General features: G+C 46.1%; 1 protein-coding gene and 1 non-coding gene across 2 annotated transcripts in view; both read right to left on the bottom strand.

Annotated features, from left to right (window-relative positions):
* The window catches only part of LOC106564602 (B-cell lymphoma/leukemia 11A), a 44,709-nt gene that overhangs the window by 13,287 nt on the left and 14,395 nt on the right, over nt 1-17,027 (bottom strand). The window lies entirely within an intron of this gene.
* Nucleotides 13,900-13,954, bottom strand: LOC123725765 (U7 small nuclear RNA). The gene has a single exon (XR_006758279.1). It is a non-coding gene; the product is annotated as a U7 small nuclear RNA (small nuclear RNA).

The raw sequence follows: 17,027 nt of genomic DNA, 5'->3' as shown, positions 1-17,027 counted from the left end.
ATTTCCTTTCCCTACCCCTGGACCTCTCCATCTCCAGTCGGTTGAACTCTGTTTGAACTGACCAGAAAGGACATCCATCCATCTACATGACCCCCTGTCTCTCCCTAGCCCAGTCCGAGTGCTCCTTGCTGGGGCATCTCTCGGTCCGACTGCCCCTGTAATGGGTCTGGTCTTTGTTCTCCCGTGTAGATCATTATATGCTATCTGCTGCTTACTGAGAGCTGTGTGGTGTGTGAGTGTGTGTGTGTGTGTGTGTGTGTGTGTGTGTGTGTGTGTGTGTGTGTGTGTGTGTGTGTGTGTGTGTGTGTGTGTGTGTGTGTGTGTGTGTGTGTGTGTGTGTGTGTGTGTGTAGTCATAAGAAAGACATAATGGTACAGTAAATAGACCTCTGGGTCATGAGGTTTAAACCAGTACAGTTAACGAGCCAATCAATTACATAAACATTTGCATTAGACACGGTCTATGACGGATAATGATAATGTCCTTAACATTGTCATTGTTAACAATTTTGTCCTTAAAGTCAAACAGAGTGGATGGACAACAGAAATGAAAGGAGATACCAGGGAAACCCCAAACTGCCATGTGTCTGTTTCAATACATTATTCTACAGGTACTGCAGATGAGAAGACTTAATCAAGTCGGGATATTTTTGAACGACATCCCAGGCGGGCTAGGCTATGTATCTTAGGGAGAGAGAGCAGAGATGAACAATGCTGAAAGACTAGACATTAGAGACTAGAGTGGATGTATGGATTGCTCATTGGAAACACACACAGCTTTGCTGATATCAATGAGGGAATAGCTGTAAATAGATATTTCCCTCCATTTAGTTGTGTATTTCTTTCTAATGGAGGGGGCCCCTTTGAGCACTTCATGCAGTAGGTCAGCAATAACTGTAGAAACCTTTCACTGGAGGGCCCAGACAGTGTTGAGAGAAGGAGAGAAGAAGAGGAGGAGCGGAGGAGAAGAGGAGGAGAGGGTGTTTAGGATAGGGGTAGTGGGGGTTAGGGTTAGGGGGCATCTACAGGCAGGGACCTGCAGACTGGCGAGACCACGAGAAGCTGGAAGGCTGGGAGGATACACAACACACACACACACACACACACACACACACAACTCCCTCCGCTCCCACTGTGTGTGAGAGGATCCCTCCAGGCTGAGCAAACACTTCTGTCGGTCTGGGTCCGGTGTCTCACTCAATTCAATTCAATAGGCTTTATTGGCATGGGAAACATATGTTAACATTGCCAAAGCAAGTGAAATAGATAATAAACAAAAGTGAAATAAACAATCAAAAATGAACAGAAAACATTACACTTACAAAAGTTTCAAAGAAATAGAGACATTTCATATTATTGTCTATATGCAGTGTTGTAATGATGTGCAAATAGTTAAAGTACACAAGGGAAAATAAATAAACATAAATATGGGATGTATTTACAATGGTGTTTTTTCTTCACTGGTTGCCCTTTTCTTGTGGCAACAGATTACAAATCTTGCTGCTGTGATGGTACACTGTGGTATTTCACCCAGTAGATATGGGAGTTTATCAACATTGGATTTGTTTTTAAATTCTTTGTGGGTCTGTGTAATCTGAGGGAAGTACGTGACTTTAATATGGTCATACATTTGGCAGGAGGTTAGGAACTCTCTCTTTCTCTCTCACTTTCTCTCTTTCTCTATCCCTACACCCTCCTTTCATCTCCCTCTCTCACACTCTCTCTCCCTCTCTCTCTCACTCCCTCTCTCTCTCACTCTGTACCCCTCCACTGATACTTACTCTCACTCTATCTACTCTCCCTCACGCCAGCATACTCCCCTGTTCCTCCTCCCTCCTTTCTTTACCAGTATTTTCTTATATTTCTGATGACAGCACTGAGAAGGGTCGAGGTAGGTCTCCCTCCCTCTCGCTCCGTCTCTCTCCATCTCCTCTTGCTCTGTTTTCCCTCTGAAGCCCTCTACCCTTGGCCTCACCCCACCCTGCCCTCCCAGCCACCTACTCTCCACTCCCGGTAAAGCCTGACTCTAAATCCTTCCATCAGGGTTACGGAGGAGGAGAGAACTACACAGGTGTTTTCTATTTTCCTCCCCCTCTCCATGCCCTCTGATCTAACTCACTTCACTGGAGATAATATTCCAAGAAGAAGACATAAGCTCATACAGGCCTAACCGAATGGACTGGGTCGTTCACAGGAGGGAGGGAGAGAGGGGGAGGAAGAGAGAGAGTGGTGAGGGAGGGAGAGAGGGGGAGGAAGAGAGGGAGGGCCGAGGGAGGGGGAGAGAGAGAGAGAGAGAGAGAGAGAGAGAGAGAGAGAGAGAGAGAGAGAGAGAGGGAGGAAGAGAGGGAGAGAGAGAGAGAGAGGGAGGAAGAGAGGGAGGGCTGAGGGAGGGAGAGAGAGAGAGAGAGAGAGAGAGAGAGAGGGAGGAAGAGAGGGAGGGCTGAGGGAGGGAGAGAGAGAGAGAGAGGGAGGAAGAGAGAGAGAGAGGGTTGAGGGAGGGAGAGAGAGAGAGAGAGAGAGAGAGGGAGGAAGAGAGGGAGAGAGAGGAAGAGAGAGGAAGAGAGAGGGAGGAAGAGAGGGAGAGAGAGGAAGAGAGAGGAAGAGAGAGGGTGAAGTATTCCAGATGCGTTTCCTTCTCCCTCTGCCCACCGTCCCCATCGGACAAGGTAGGAAACCATTACTCGCCAAGTCCGCTCTCATTCTCACAAGGATCTGGACGAAAGAGAACGTGGCTATCAGAACAATCTGACCTTTCTAAAGGGGGAAAACTCAATGTCTTTTCTACACTGGCCCAACATTTAGTCATGACCAAACAATGGTTGCTTCAGACACCTTGTTACTGTATGTTTCCCTCGCTCTCTTTGGGCACGTCAAGGCGCGAGACATCCAGTGGCTTGGAAAGGTCATGTGAGACGCGGCCAATCAGAGGAGCCTGTTCGAGCATATGACGCCCCAAGGCATTGTGGGGGAGTGGGGTAGAATGAAAGAAAATGGGACAGAAGACAACGAGACCAGTGTGTCGGAGGAGTCGCCCGCAGCGTCCTTAAACACGCTACCCATCTGCTGTGCTCCGACTGCGGTTACACGGTGGTCACAGTGTGGTCAGCTGGTTAAATAGTTCAAGGTCTATCGTCGTCAATCGATGACCTCTGCTGCTGCTCTGGGGTTAAGGTTAGTCCAAGGTCAAACTCAACCAGGATAATAACTCTTAGTGAAGTAAAGCAGAGACGAGAAAGTTGAGTGTTTGTCTATAATGCAGGAACATAGTATTTCATTGGATGTAGAAAAGAGTTGGATTTCTTTCCTCTAATAGGGGTTTAAATCAAACTGCCTTGAATCACGTCATACCAGAAATCTATTCCAGAGTAACACCGCTCACGAAGACAACGTCAAATCTCAAGTAGTATGTATGTAGAGATAGCAAGACCAGCATACTGAGCCCACCCAATGTCCCACTCCCATCCAACACCCCTACTGCCGTTTATTCCTAACTTATTCATAAAGGACTTGAGGGAAATGGCACAAGAACCCAAAAACAAGTTCCAAATGGTATTAAAATTGCAAAATCGCCTCCTGTTCAACAACCCCCCCCCCCTTCCCACAATAGCAGGAAGAGACACACAGCGCACTTTCGGAAGTGGTCATGCACGCTCGACGCTGACCTACAAACTGTTTTGTGTCGGCTTATGCCAAGACAGGTTCACCGTTCGGACCACAGGTGTCCTTTTCCGCGCTTTCTTTCGCACTCCATTTGAAAGGCCCCTTACTGTGAAGAGGAGTGCTGGAAAAGACGGATGAAAAGGAGGGATGAAAAGGAGGGATGGAAAGGAAGGGTGCATGGGAAGCAGTAAACGCCATACATGTAGAGTTTACTCTCAATAACAGTCTGTAAGATGGATGGGCCATACGCTTGGCGAAGGCAGCCTGCGCTCCCCGACTATTCTCCATCTCAGGGCCGTGCCGTACCAGATTCCATGCAGTCTCTCTCTTAATTAGACACATGTGGTCTAAGACTCTAATCTATGCCATGCCACAGTACTGTGTAGACTAGAGCAGAGCATGGCTCAAACTCACCAAGGATCAGGTCCCCTCCTCTTATTCACTATGATGGAAAAGTCAAACCTGATCCTAGAACAGAACTCTTATTCAGAGACGCTTTGTTGAATACAGGCCCTGGGCAGAGCCAGGGAGGAGAAAGGGCGGGCGCTAGGACCCTTGGAGTTGAAATGGCCCACCGTCACCACCTCTCTCATTTCTACCACAGCCTGGCCTGAAGTGGGTCTGCTTTGTATAAGCAGATGTATTTGATAGATGTTATTTTGTGATTTGGCTAAGAGTCACAGGCAGCGCTACATTTTGAATGCTCAAATTCACTAAACATGTTGGTATTCACCTCGGGTTACAGCATGTTTTCGGCTAAATACATTGAATGCGATGCTACCAAGCTTTGTCGAGCTACGTGGAATCTAGCCAGGCTATTCCCAGAGAGTCTCTTCTCCTCATTCCTCATGCATAGGCATACTATAACACTAACGCCAATGAGTTAATAATAATTAAATAGGTAGCCCCACCAGCCTGGAAGTTGGTTCCCTGTAGCCAGCTGGAGCCTATAAATGGTGATTTTAACAAGGCAAGGGCCTAAGATCTCAAACCGTGCTGGAATGTTACCTGTGAACCCGTGCCAACAATCTGTCCCAAGGCCCTATAGATAACCACATAGCAGAGAAGTGTATAGCAGTATAGCAGCCCAGAACTAAGGGAGGGCAGAGGGGACGAGAGGAGGGGCCGAGAGAGAGGTTCGAGAGAGAGGTTCGAGAGAAAGGGAGAGAGAGAGGAGAGAGAGCGACAGAGAGAGAGAGAGAGAGAGAGACACACACACACAATATTGATAAACTCCCATATCTATTGGGTGAAATACCACAGTGTGTCATCACAGCAGCAAGATTTGTGACCTGTTGCCACAAGAAAAGGGCAACCAGTGAAGAACAAACACCATTGTAAATACAACCCATATTTATGTTTATTTATTTTCCCTTCTGTACTTTATCTAGTTGCATATAATATGACATTTGAAATGTCTTTATTCTTTTGGAACTTTTGTGAGTGTAGTGTTTATTGTACATTTTTATGCAAGTTAACATATGTTTCCCATGCCAATAAAGCCCTTAAATTGAATTGAATTGAGAGAGAGGCTGCCCTAGCCTAGTGACACTGACTCAAGCATTCAACGGTCAACAGTTACATCCAAAACAGACAAAGAATTCCTTATCTTTTTCCTTAAATGCCATCTCACAGCGGGAGAGAGGGAGGGAGAGCAGGACTTCTAGAAGAGAGGCTATGTTCCTTTAGTGACAGCTGGATGTATACACAGACAGCTGCAACGAGCAGGATACCCATACAGTACTGTCCAGCCATACTCCTTAACACACACACAGACAGGAGTTCACTGACACACATACACACGCAGACACACACACACACACACACACACACACACACACACACACACACACACACACACACACACACACACACACACACACACACACACACACACACACACACACACACACACACACACACACACACAGGACCCACAAACTCACTGACAGACATTCCACACAGGCACTGGGCAAGACGGCACACATACGTGGCCACGCCGCGGGGCCAAAGTTGGATCAAACATCATTTTGAAAGATGTCCAATGACTTCTGAGTTATAGATACATTTTCAGCGAGTGAGCAGAGCAAGTACCGGCTTGAATTTTCTCTCCCCTTTTGCCAATGCCCACAGCGGGAGGAAATTGGGATGTACAGCGATAAAAGAGGCTACACTGTCAACATTGTCTTAAACAGAGAAGAACAGCTAGGGAGAAGATTTATGTGGCAGATGTTTGTGCCCTAGCTGTTTCTAGCAGACAATAAAACTGAATTGACAGAGAGAGTGAGAGAGCGCCATTTTTAAACAGTGGAGAGTGGAGCCTCACAATGGAACATTGAAGCAATTGCTTTGGCTGCACATGTCAAAGTGTGGTACCACATGAGATGTATCAACAGTAATTAACAGTAAAAGAATAATACACATGTACAGTGAAGCCTAACGTGTACATCTACAGACAACCAGTTCCAATGCAAATATACAGCATACTTTTAGTAAAAAAGGTGCTATCCAGAATCTAAAAGGGTTTTCCGGCTGTCCCCATATGAGAACCCTTTGAAGAACCCTTTTTGGTTCCAGGTAGAACCCTTTCCCCAGAGGGTTCTACATAGAAACTGAAAGTTCTACCTGGGACCAAAATGGGTTCTACCTGGAAGCAAAAAGGCTTATCCTATGGGGACAGCTGAATAACCCTTTTGGGAACTCTAATTTCTAAGACTGTACCCGTTTCAGAGGGCCTGCATCACACTAAGGGAAACCACCAGCACTCATGCCACATGAGTCAAGTCACACACACTTTGCACACACACACACACACACACACACACACACACACACACACACACACACACACACACTCCGATACCCCTCTGGTGTCACCCCTAACGGCTACAGCTCTGTCACACTATGGGGCTACACTGATCCCCCATGCGCCCCCGTTAACGGCGGCCACTCATGTTCCCACGGCGACAAGGGGGGAATTGACAGCTTCTCAGAGACGCCGGTTCCCCATATCAGCGACCTCGACTGCCTCGCCGCCTTGTGTTGCATTCTGGGAAGATGAACTAAACCTACTCAGAAGTTGAACTGTAACTTGGCTCGGGTTTATGCTGGGTCAAGGTGTATACCCTATACTGGTCTCTAAGACTGACATGATGCTCAGGAGAAATACTGGGGGAAATGAGAGATGAGAAACTTGCTCAGCGACTTGTCAGAAATAGGGCGACGGGCGTAATCATTTCTGATGGACACCTTTACAGAAAGAGATCGTAGAAGAGCACGAAAAAATAAAATGAGTTTGCTTAGAAAAAAAGTCAAGCCTATACAATTTATAATGATTGTTGTATGGCAAAAGTCCTACACTTTTACAACAATTCAAGGAGATAAATATATGAAGGGAGGTAGTGGGGAATAGGGGATAGTATATACTATTTTTGAGAGAGGGACAGAGGAAGAAAAAATGAAAAACAAAAGAGTGTTGTTGGACAGAAACACAGACAGACAGACAGCGTTAGCCACAACAGACAAACAGGGAGCCCATCCTTGAGGGGTGCTAGATTACATTAGCGCCAGCTGCTTCCTTTGTGTGGTTTTACGGTTAGGGCCCGAAAAGCTGCTAAAATTTCACTTAATCTGCTCCAGAAACCCAAGTGTCAGCCATTCAAATGGGGGCTAAAAGCACCACTCTCAGATTACTAAAGGGAAAATACGCTAATAATAGCTGCCCACAGCTTCTCAGGCAGCCCATAGGCGAAGCCGCAACCGGGCATCCATTTTGTGTAACCAAAGTAGGTGGCGTTTTAGTGCATATGAAACTGGCTGCCCCTGTGTGCGACTGGCCAGTGATAGAGCCCTAATGGTGGTGGTGGTCAGAGCCACCAGAGAACCAGACAGCTTCCCCACCTCTCCCCCTGGTCTGTTCATCCTCTAGTGATTAGCCTATGCTAATACCCTGACCCACGCGCACTTTCTTTTAAGCCACCGGCAGGATCGCTACCCAACAACAGCTGTGGGCACTTTGGCTTTAAATTAAGCGGGGAGATATGGTGTGGGGGGGGGGGGCTGTTAAGTTGAACAAAATTCCAGCAAACTTGCTATACACAAATGTGTGTGCCTGTGTGTGCATGCGGTGTGCGTGCGTTTGGCGTGTGTGTGTGTGTGAGACAGAAAAAGAGAGGAAGAGAGGCCCCTCTGCGCCGACCCTCAGATAATGACATGACAGGATCCAGGCAGGGTCGACGGAGTATAGGGGGAGGAGGGTACGTGGTGAGGGATAGAGAGGATGGGGGGGTGAGGGAGGGGAGACGGAGGGAGGTTAGCAGGGGGAAGGCCAGTCAGTCCAGTCGGTCGGTGGGGTGGAGGAGGGGCAGAGAGGGGGGAGGGAGGCACCGTCCATCAGTTGTCTGGGAGAGATTTTCAATTCCAACACATACATCCTACCACACAGTGAGACCTTGGCTGGAGCTGCACTGGTGAGGGGAGAGGGGATCTGGTATCTCTCCCACACAGCTCTCGCCTTAACATCTTCCTGAAATCTCACCGGACTGACTGAAGAGACTGACTGACAGATTTCTTTATCTAAATATTATTGAAGCTATGTAAAGAATAGTGTACTGTTAAACAAGAGAGAGAGAGAGAGACAGACAGACAGAGAAAGACAGCGAGAGAGAGAGACAGAGAGAGAAACAGAGAGAGCGAGAAAGAAAGAGAGGAGCCTCCCAGTTTACTGTACCTTGGTTTCAGTTTCCAAGAAGTTAGATGTGTTGACTTAAGCTCCTACACTACTTGTTGGAACAGGAGTCGAGAATGAGAGGGAGAGGGAGAGAGGGAGAGAGAGGGAGAGAGAGAGAGAGAGAGAGAGAGAGAGAGAGAGAGAGAGAGAGAGAGAGAGGAAGGAGAGACACACTAGTGTAGCCCTCCTTGGACTCCGAGGTTGGATCCAGAGTGGCAACAGATGATGAGAGACAAATCACTGGCCTTATTACCAACCAGCAGTCTGTCCCTCCAACTTGGCACATCGCACTAGTGTGAACGTCTGGGGAAGGACGGGGCATGTACAGCATGAACAATGCTGCCCAGCACAGCACAGTGGCACAGACCAGCCAGTTTCTCATAGAAAAGTATATGTATCAAAGCATAAAAACATTTCTTTGGCACTTTGAACCTATAGGCAAAGGGTTGTAAAAAAGGTGTTTGTCTGACTTATCCCCTTGGCTGATAACACAATGCTGCCTGGCTGGTCAAGAGGACAGGTGATTTGTTGCAACAAAAGTGCCAAGAACCAGATCAACAGGAATGAGAGGGAAAAGATTGCCAAAACCGCTATAGAGAGAGAGTGGTCACCTTGGACTCTGAGCCAAACTTCAGAGGCTTCCTGTCTGCGATGGTGTCTATGTTTACATCTGGGCTACAAGGTAAACAAACATCAAGGTCAAGGAAACGTGGGAGTCTGTCCAGACCATAGCACCTCTGACAGGTCCGAAAGGCTGCTTCAATTGTTCTCAGACATGTTCTAAAACCTGTCTACCAGATATGAAAGGTCTGCATGGCAGCTTCAATTGTTCTCAGACATGTTCTATAACCTGTCTACCAGATATGAAAGGTCTGCATGGCAGCTTAAACTGTTCTCAGACATGTTCTATAACCTGTCTACCAGATATGAATGGTCTGCATGGCAGCTTAAACTGTTCTCAGACATGTTCTAAAACCTGTCTACCAGATATGAATGGTCTGCATGGCAGCTTAAACTGTTCTCAGACATGTTCTAAAACCTGTCTACCAGATATGAATGGTCTGCATGGCAGCTTAAACTGTTCTCAGACATGTTCTATAACCTGTCTACCAGATATGAATGGTCTGCATGGCAGCTTAAACTGTTCTCAGACATGTTCTATAACCTGTCTACCAGATATGAATGGTCTGCATGGCAGCTTAAACTGTTCTCAGACATGTTCTATAACCTGTCTACCAGATATGAATGGTCTGCATGGCAGCTTAAACTGTTCTCAGACATGTTCTAAAACCTGTCTACCAGATATGAATGGTCTGCATGGCAGCTTAAACTGTTCTCAGACATGTTCTAAAACCTGTCTACCAGATATGAATGGTCTGCATGGCAGCTTAAACTGTTCTCAGACATGTTCTAAAACCTGTCTACCAGATATGAATGGTCTGCATGGCAGCTTAAACTGTTCTCAGACATGTTCTAAAACCTGTCTACCAGATATGAATGGTCTGCATGGCAGCTTAAACTGTTCTCAGACACAGGCCTTTAAGATGATTTAGAAGGGAAAGTGCAGGGGTGATTTGGGGTTGGCAATTTCTTTCACTTTACCTTCATTTTTTTATCAGTTGGAGGTACATATTAAGCTAGTTACATTGTAAGAAACTTCTCTAGGTAGGTACAGTCCATTTTCACATTTCCATTTTCAAACTCCAGTGAAGTCCAGCTACAGTCATAACATAATCCTGACATCACAATCACATCACGGCCTGGTTACTACGGTGACCCCATTAACAAGTAGGTTACCATGGGGACATCTTAGCCCTGAGATAAACAACAATACCATGTCTGAAAATATCCAGACCTCATCTCCATTCTTCCCCTCCCTCCCTCCCTCCCTCCCTCCCTCCCTCCCTCCCTCCCTCCCTCCCTCCCTCCCCCCCTCCCTCCCTCCCTCCCTCCCTCATGCATAATGCATTATAATTTATCCAGTACAAGGATGTGGGAACATGGCAGTTCCACAGAGTCTTCTGCCTTTCTCAGTCGGATGTCACGCGAATGGGTCCATGAATCCTACGAACTCTCACTCCTTCTCGCACCCTCTCTCTCTCTCTGGTCTTTTTACACTCTTAGAAAAAAGGTGCTATCTAGAACCTGAAAGGGTTCTTCGGCTGTCCCCATAGGAAAACCATTTGAAGAATCCTTTTTGGTTCCAGGTAGGGTTCTCCTATGGGGACAGCCAAAGAAACCTTTTGGGAACCCTTTTTATCTAAGAGTGTATCCCTCTCTTTTCTTCCTATCTCTCTCTCTCTCTCTCTCTCTCTCTCTCTCTCTCACTTTCCCTCCCTCTCCCTCTATCCCACCCTCCATTCCTCTCCCTCTCTCTCCCCACCAGACACGTGGCCGGAGAGAGCAGACAGCCATCTGGGAGTGGTGGCCGGCTTTGTCTGGGTCCATCGCGGACCCCCACCCCCCCCCCAAAACACCCCTCACCCACTCACCATTACTATCCCCAAATGTGAAAGTCTCTTCTCATACAATCTGCACATATACATATGCAAATGTGTGTGTGAGTGTGTTTGTGTGTGTGTGTGTGGGGGGGGGTCGCTAAGAGCAGCCGTCATCACACACACAGAGAGAAGAGACATATTCATCCGATATCTTCACGCCAAACTAACACCCGATGCGTGTGCCGCTCAAGAAAATAAAGACGTATGTTTGAGAGAAAGAGAGAAACAGAAAAAGAGAGAAAGAGAGCTCATGTTTAAAGAAGAGGGGAAGACAAGAAGAACCTGCCCATATACAAAGAGAGTAATAGTTGGAGATTTGTGAAATACATGCACATTTTATGGTACACACACACACATATACAGCACCAGTCAAACGTTTGGACATACCTACTTATTCAAGGGTTTTCTTTATTTTTTTAATATTTTCTACATTGTAGAATAATAGTGAAGACATCAAAACTATGAAATAACACATGGAATCATGTAGGAACCAAAAAAGTGTTAAACAAATCAAAATATATTTGAGATTTGAGATTCTTCAAGTAGCCACCCTTTGCCTTGAAGACAGCTTTGCACACTCTTGGAGAGTGAGGGACAGGTCGAGAGAGAAATTTGAGTTATCAAGGCGACAGACAGTGACACGTTCAATACTGCCTTGCACATACTTGCCTGCATCTAGCTGATCTAGGGTGTAATCATTAGTCCAACGGTTGTAAACAGGATTTTTTTGCACACTCTTGGCATTCTTTCAACCAGCTTCATGAGGTAGTCACCTGGAATGCATTTCATTAAAAGGTGTGTCTTGTTAAAAGTTCATTTGTGGAACTTCTTTCCGTCTTAATGCATTTGAGCCAAACAATTGTGACAAGGTAGGGGTGGTTAACAGAAGATTTGGTAAAATACCAAGTTCATATTACGGCAAGAACAGCTCAAATAAGCAAAGAGAAACGACAGTCCGTCATTACTTCAAGAAAAGAAGTTCAGTCAATCCGGAAAATCTCAAGAACTTTGAAAGTTTCTTCAAGTGCATCAAGCACAATGATGAAACTGCCTCTCATGAGGACTGCCACAGGAAAGGAAGACCCAGAGTTAACTCTGCTGCAGAGGATGAGTTCATTAGGGTTAACTGCACCTCAGATTGCAGAAAAATAAATGCTTTACAGAGTTCAAGTAACAGACACATCTCAACATCAACTGTTCAGAGGAGACTGCATGAATCAAGCTTTCATGGTGGTCGAATTGCTACAAAGAAGCCACTACTAAAGGACACAAATAGGAAGAAAAGACTTGCTTGGGCCAAGAAACACGAGCAATGGACATTAGACCGGTGGAAATCTGTCCTTCAGTCTGATGAGTCCAAATTTGAGATTTTTGGTTCCAACCGCCGTGTCTTTGTGAGATGCAGAGTAGGTGAACGGATGAACTCTGCATGTGTGGTTCCCACCGTGAAGCATGGAGGAGGAGGTGTGATGGTGTGGGGGTGCTTTGCTGGTGACACTGTCGGTGATTTATTAAGAATTCAAGGTGCACTTAACCAGCTTGGTTACCACAGCATTCTGCAGCGATACGCCATCCTATCTGGTTTGCGCTTAGTGGAACTATCATTTGTTTTTCAACAGGACAATAACCCAAAACACACCTCCAGGCTGTGTAAGGTCTATTTGACCAAGAAGGAGAGTGATGGAGTGCTGCATCAGATGACCTGGCCATCACAATCACCCGACTACAACCCAATTGAGATGGTTTGGGATGAGTTGGACTGCAGAGTGAAGAAAAAGCAGCCAACAAGTTCTCAGCATATGTGGGAACTGCTTCAAGGCTGTTGGAAACGCATTCCAAGTGAAGCTGGTTGAGAGAATGCCAAGAGTGTGCACAGCTGTCATCAAGGCAAAGGGTGGCTACTTTGAAGAATCTCAAATATAAATATATTTTGATTTGTTTAAGACTTTTTTGGTTACTACACAATTCCATATGTGTTATTTCATAGTTTTGATGTCTTCACTATTATTCTACAATTTAGAAAATAGTAAAAATAAAGAAAAACCTTTGAATGAGTAGGTGTGTCCAAACTTTTGAATGGTACTGTATATCCACAATTGCCCTCTGGCACAAAGACACATATATGAGGAATTTCTTCATAAATAGAAAAAAATAATCGATCAATGAAAGCTACTTGGAACAAGATGTTTCAACAACACCCACCATCTCCCCTGACGCCCTGACCATAGAGAGCCCTTGTTTCTCAATGGTGTAGTAGTTCAAGGCATGACTTGGTGTTTTGGTATGGTTCCCAATTAGAGGCAGCTGGTAATCGTTGCCTCTGATTGGGGATCATATTTAAGTAGCTATTTTTCCCACCTGTGTTTGTGGGATATTGTTTTGTGTATTGTGCATGTAGCACCACGTAGTCACGTTTCGTTGTTCGTTTATTGATATATTTTGTTTTGCTAAGTTTCACTTTGGAATAAAGATGTGGAACTCTACACACGCTGCGCCTTGGTCTGATCATTTCCAAGATCGTGACACACGATGGGAAAGAAACACATATTTTCATAGATCAGACATGAATATCTCAATGAATATTTCATAAAAAAATGCCTTAAGACAATGAAATAGTCCATTGATTAGTTGGTGTGGTGGTTAGTCCATAAGGGTTAGAATGGGGTTTTCTTGGTTAAATGTTAAGGCGATCTTCTAACTACTTAGCATGTACGATGTGATGTGTTCCCACATAAAGAAATACTATAGTATATACTACTCTTTTTTTACTCCAGTATTTATACTGTAGTAAACTGTTTTTGAAGACTTTACTGAGTTCTGCAAAAACACTACAGTGAATACTGTAGGATTTACTGTAGTATACTGAAGTATTTACAGTTTACTATAGTATAAATACTGTAGTAAAAAAAAGAGTGGTATATACTATAGTAATTACTGTAGTGTTGTGCGGCCTGTAATATACTGTTGTATTTACTGTAGTGTTTTTGGGGACATTACTGCAGCATTTACTAAAGGCTTTCTCCTTTAGGAAACCTACTGGAGAAATACTCAAAGAGCTAATTTTCCATAACCTGTAGGTAGGTAGGTAGGTAGGAAGGAAGGAAGGAAGGAAGGAAGGAAGGAAGGAAGGAAGGAAGGAAGGAAGGAAGGAAGGAAGGAAGGAAGGAAGGAAGGAAGGAAGGAAGGAAGGAAGGAAGGAAGGAAGGAAGGAAGGAAGGAAGGAAGGACTAGGTCCTGAACAGAGAGTTCAGAACTTCTGCTCTTTTTCATAACCTGTAAGGAACACAATATATGGTCTACACTTGGCATGTAGGTTTCTCACGTGTGGCACACATTTGGATATGGGGGAGGGGAATGGGCAGGGTATATGCAACTTAAATACTGTAGTATTTACTACAGTAAAAAAATGAGTTTTTGCGGAGTGTAGTGTTTTTGCTGACATTTCTGTATTTACTACAGTGTTTTGTTGGTGGATTTTACTATAGTATTCTACAGTATACTACACAATTCTATAGTAAGTACTACACATGATCAAGGGATACTACAGTGTATAGTATTCTACAGTATACTACAGTTTATTACAGAATTCCATAGTAAGTAATGTACTATTCTATTGTAAACTATAGTCTTCTTTATGTGGGTTTGGACTGAATTTCTAGCCTGATCCCAGATCTGTTTGTGCTGTTTTGCCATCTCATATAGTCACTGTCATGCCATTAATGACCATCACAAGACAGTAAAAACAGATCTGGGATCAGGCTACTGGATATCTGCCTGAACTTCAGTCCCGTGCCTGTGACCATTTCTCATCAGCTAAATACACCAGACCTGAGTACAGGAAGACAACAGGAACACCTGTGAAGCAAGTGCAGAAAGGTGACTCCTCTAAGCCCTTCAATTCTCACCACCAACACCTTCAGCATAACACTTCGTCACACACGGAACAGAGTAACACACACACACACACACACCTGAAATGAGAAGAGAAAAGTTATTTGTAGTACAATGTTGACCAGGCTCTTCTAGAACTCTCCTGGGACAGTCCCTGAGGTGATTAAGGACAAATTAGAGAACAACATGTTTCTGTACATTACTGTGTAGGACATTAAACACACACGCACACAACCGTTTGAGGCATGAGGTTATAAACACAGACACACACACAACACACACACTTGCATACAAAGGGCCTTTATGCACCTTATGTGTGTCGTCCATATCAAATCCATTCTCTCTCTCCACTCTCATGTTAGCTGTAATGTTTTCTGTACACAATAGGAACTAAAGCTGTGAGCATCATATTGCCCACCAACACCCCTCCCCTGCTGTCCCCACACGTTTATGAGGACTTCTTGTTCATCTTTTAATTTGTTCACACACTCCTCCCTTTCCTTCGCTCTTTCTCTGTACTCTTTATTTTCTGTATCATCCTGGCCTGTGGCCCCAGGTTAGAGGTTCTGTTCCCTGTGTTTCCTACACACACGCACACACACACGCACGCACACACACACACACGCACGCACACAGACACTGGCTGGCTAACCAGTCTGAACTGGTTCTGACATAGGTGAACCAGAGCCTTGTCCTTTTTCGCCTCCAGACAAAAAATAACCTGGTGGCATTCGATCTAGACTCAGCAGGTATGAGGGAGATGTGTGTGTGTGTGTGTGTGTGTGTGTGTGTGTGTGTGTGTGTGTGTGTGTCTCCCTAGACCTTCCAGGCCTGGACCACTGCCAAGTTCATCTGTTAATGGACAGCCACTCTGAGGGCCGAGCCATCCCCCCCTTCCCTCTCTCCCTCCTCTCCCCCTCCAGCAGCCGTCCCTGCTCACGACCCCCCCCCCCCAACCTCCCCAACCCACCATGCCTGCCCAGATACAGGCCTCTCCCCTCCCCTCTCCCTCTCTCTCTTCCCTAGACGTAGATCCCTCCTGCTCCTTTCTCTCTCCCTCTCCCCTCTCCTCCCTTCCTCTTCTCTTCTCCCCCCTCCCCTCCTCCCTCTCTATTCAAGATAAACAAAGTGCTTCAAGTTCAGGGGACACCCTGGGACCCTTTAACAAAGCCATCTATCATCCTGTCTGCCAGGCCAGGCCCCTCTCTCTCTCTCTCAGCCACCACCAGCCCTGCTGCTGTCTCTACCTCTTCTGGTCTCTGTCTCCATATAGTACTCTCTCTCTCTTTACCTCTCCTCCTGCTCTCTCTGCCTCGGCCTCTCAGGCAGCCTCTATGCTCCAGCCGGACAATTTCCCCTTTGTGCTCCCGTCAGAAACCCACCAACCCCCCGGGCCTAGGAGACTAGCCCCTCGCCCCCGCGCTCCTACCCCCCACACACACACCTCATGCCAGGGGGCTTGAGGAGGGCTTGACCAGTCACTTTGAATGCCTTGGAGCCACTCCTCCGTCTCTGGCCCATCTCTCTTACCACGGGTAAGGCTGTACTAGGACAATTAACTATACTGTTGACGGCTTGATAGGTGGTAGAAAGAGGAGTACCAGGAAGGGGTATCAGGGCTGTAGAACTATGTAAACACAGTGAAGTCTATGGAGGCTGTGTAGAGCAAGATATCAACACAGCTGGGAGGTAGGAGAAGTCTCATTCAGTTATACTGAGAAGGAATCCGTCAATATAATGTGGTCTACAGGTCTCTACTACTCTCCTTCCTGAATGTGCTCTGAGGAAGAGAGAGAGCGAGAGAGAGAGAGAGAAAGGGAGGGAGAGAGAGAGAGAGCGAGAGAGAGAGAGAGAGAGAGAGAGAGAGAGAGAGAGAGAGAGAGAGAGAGAGAGAGAGAAAGGGAGGGAGGGAGGGAGGGAGGGAGGGAGGGAGGGAGGGAGGGAGGGAGGGAGGGAGGGAGGGAGGGAGGGAGGGAGGGAGGGAGGGAGGGAGGGAGGGAGGGACGTGTTTTTCCCGGCTAACGATTGCGATGAGAGCCGGCTAATAAACTCTTGACACCTAGAACTCACTCCAGGTGAGAGAGCCAGCATGACAGTACACACACACACACACACACACACACACACACACACACACACACACACACACACACACACACACACACACACACACACACACACACACACACACACACATACATACACACACACACACACACACACACACACACACACACACAACCTGAG

Source organism: Salmo salar, chromosome ssa12, assembly GCF_905237065.1.
Source record: "Salmo salar chromosome ssa12, Ssal_v3.1, whole genome shotgun sequence".
Taxonomy (NCBI): domain Eukaryota; kingdom Metazoa; phylum Chordata; class Actinopteri; order Salmoniformes; family Salmonidae; genus Salmo; species Salmo salar.
This window is presented reverse-complemented; position numbering and strand designations above follow the sequence as displayed.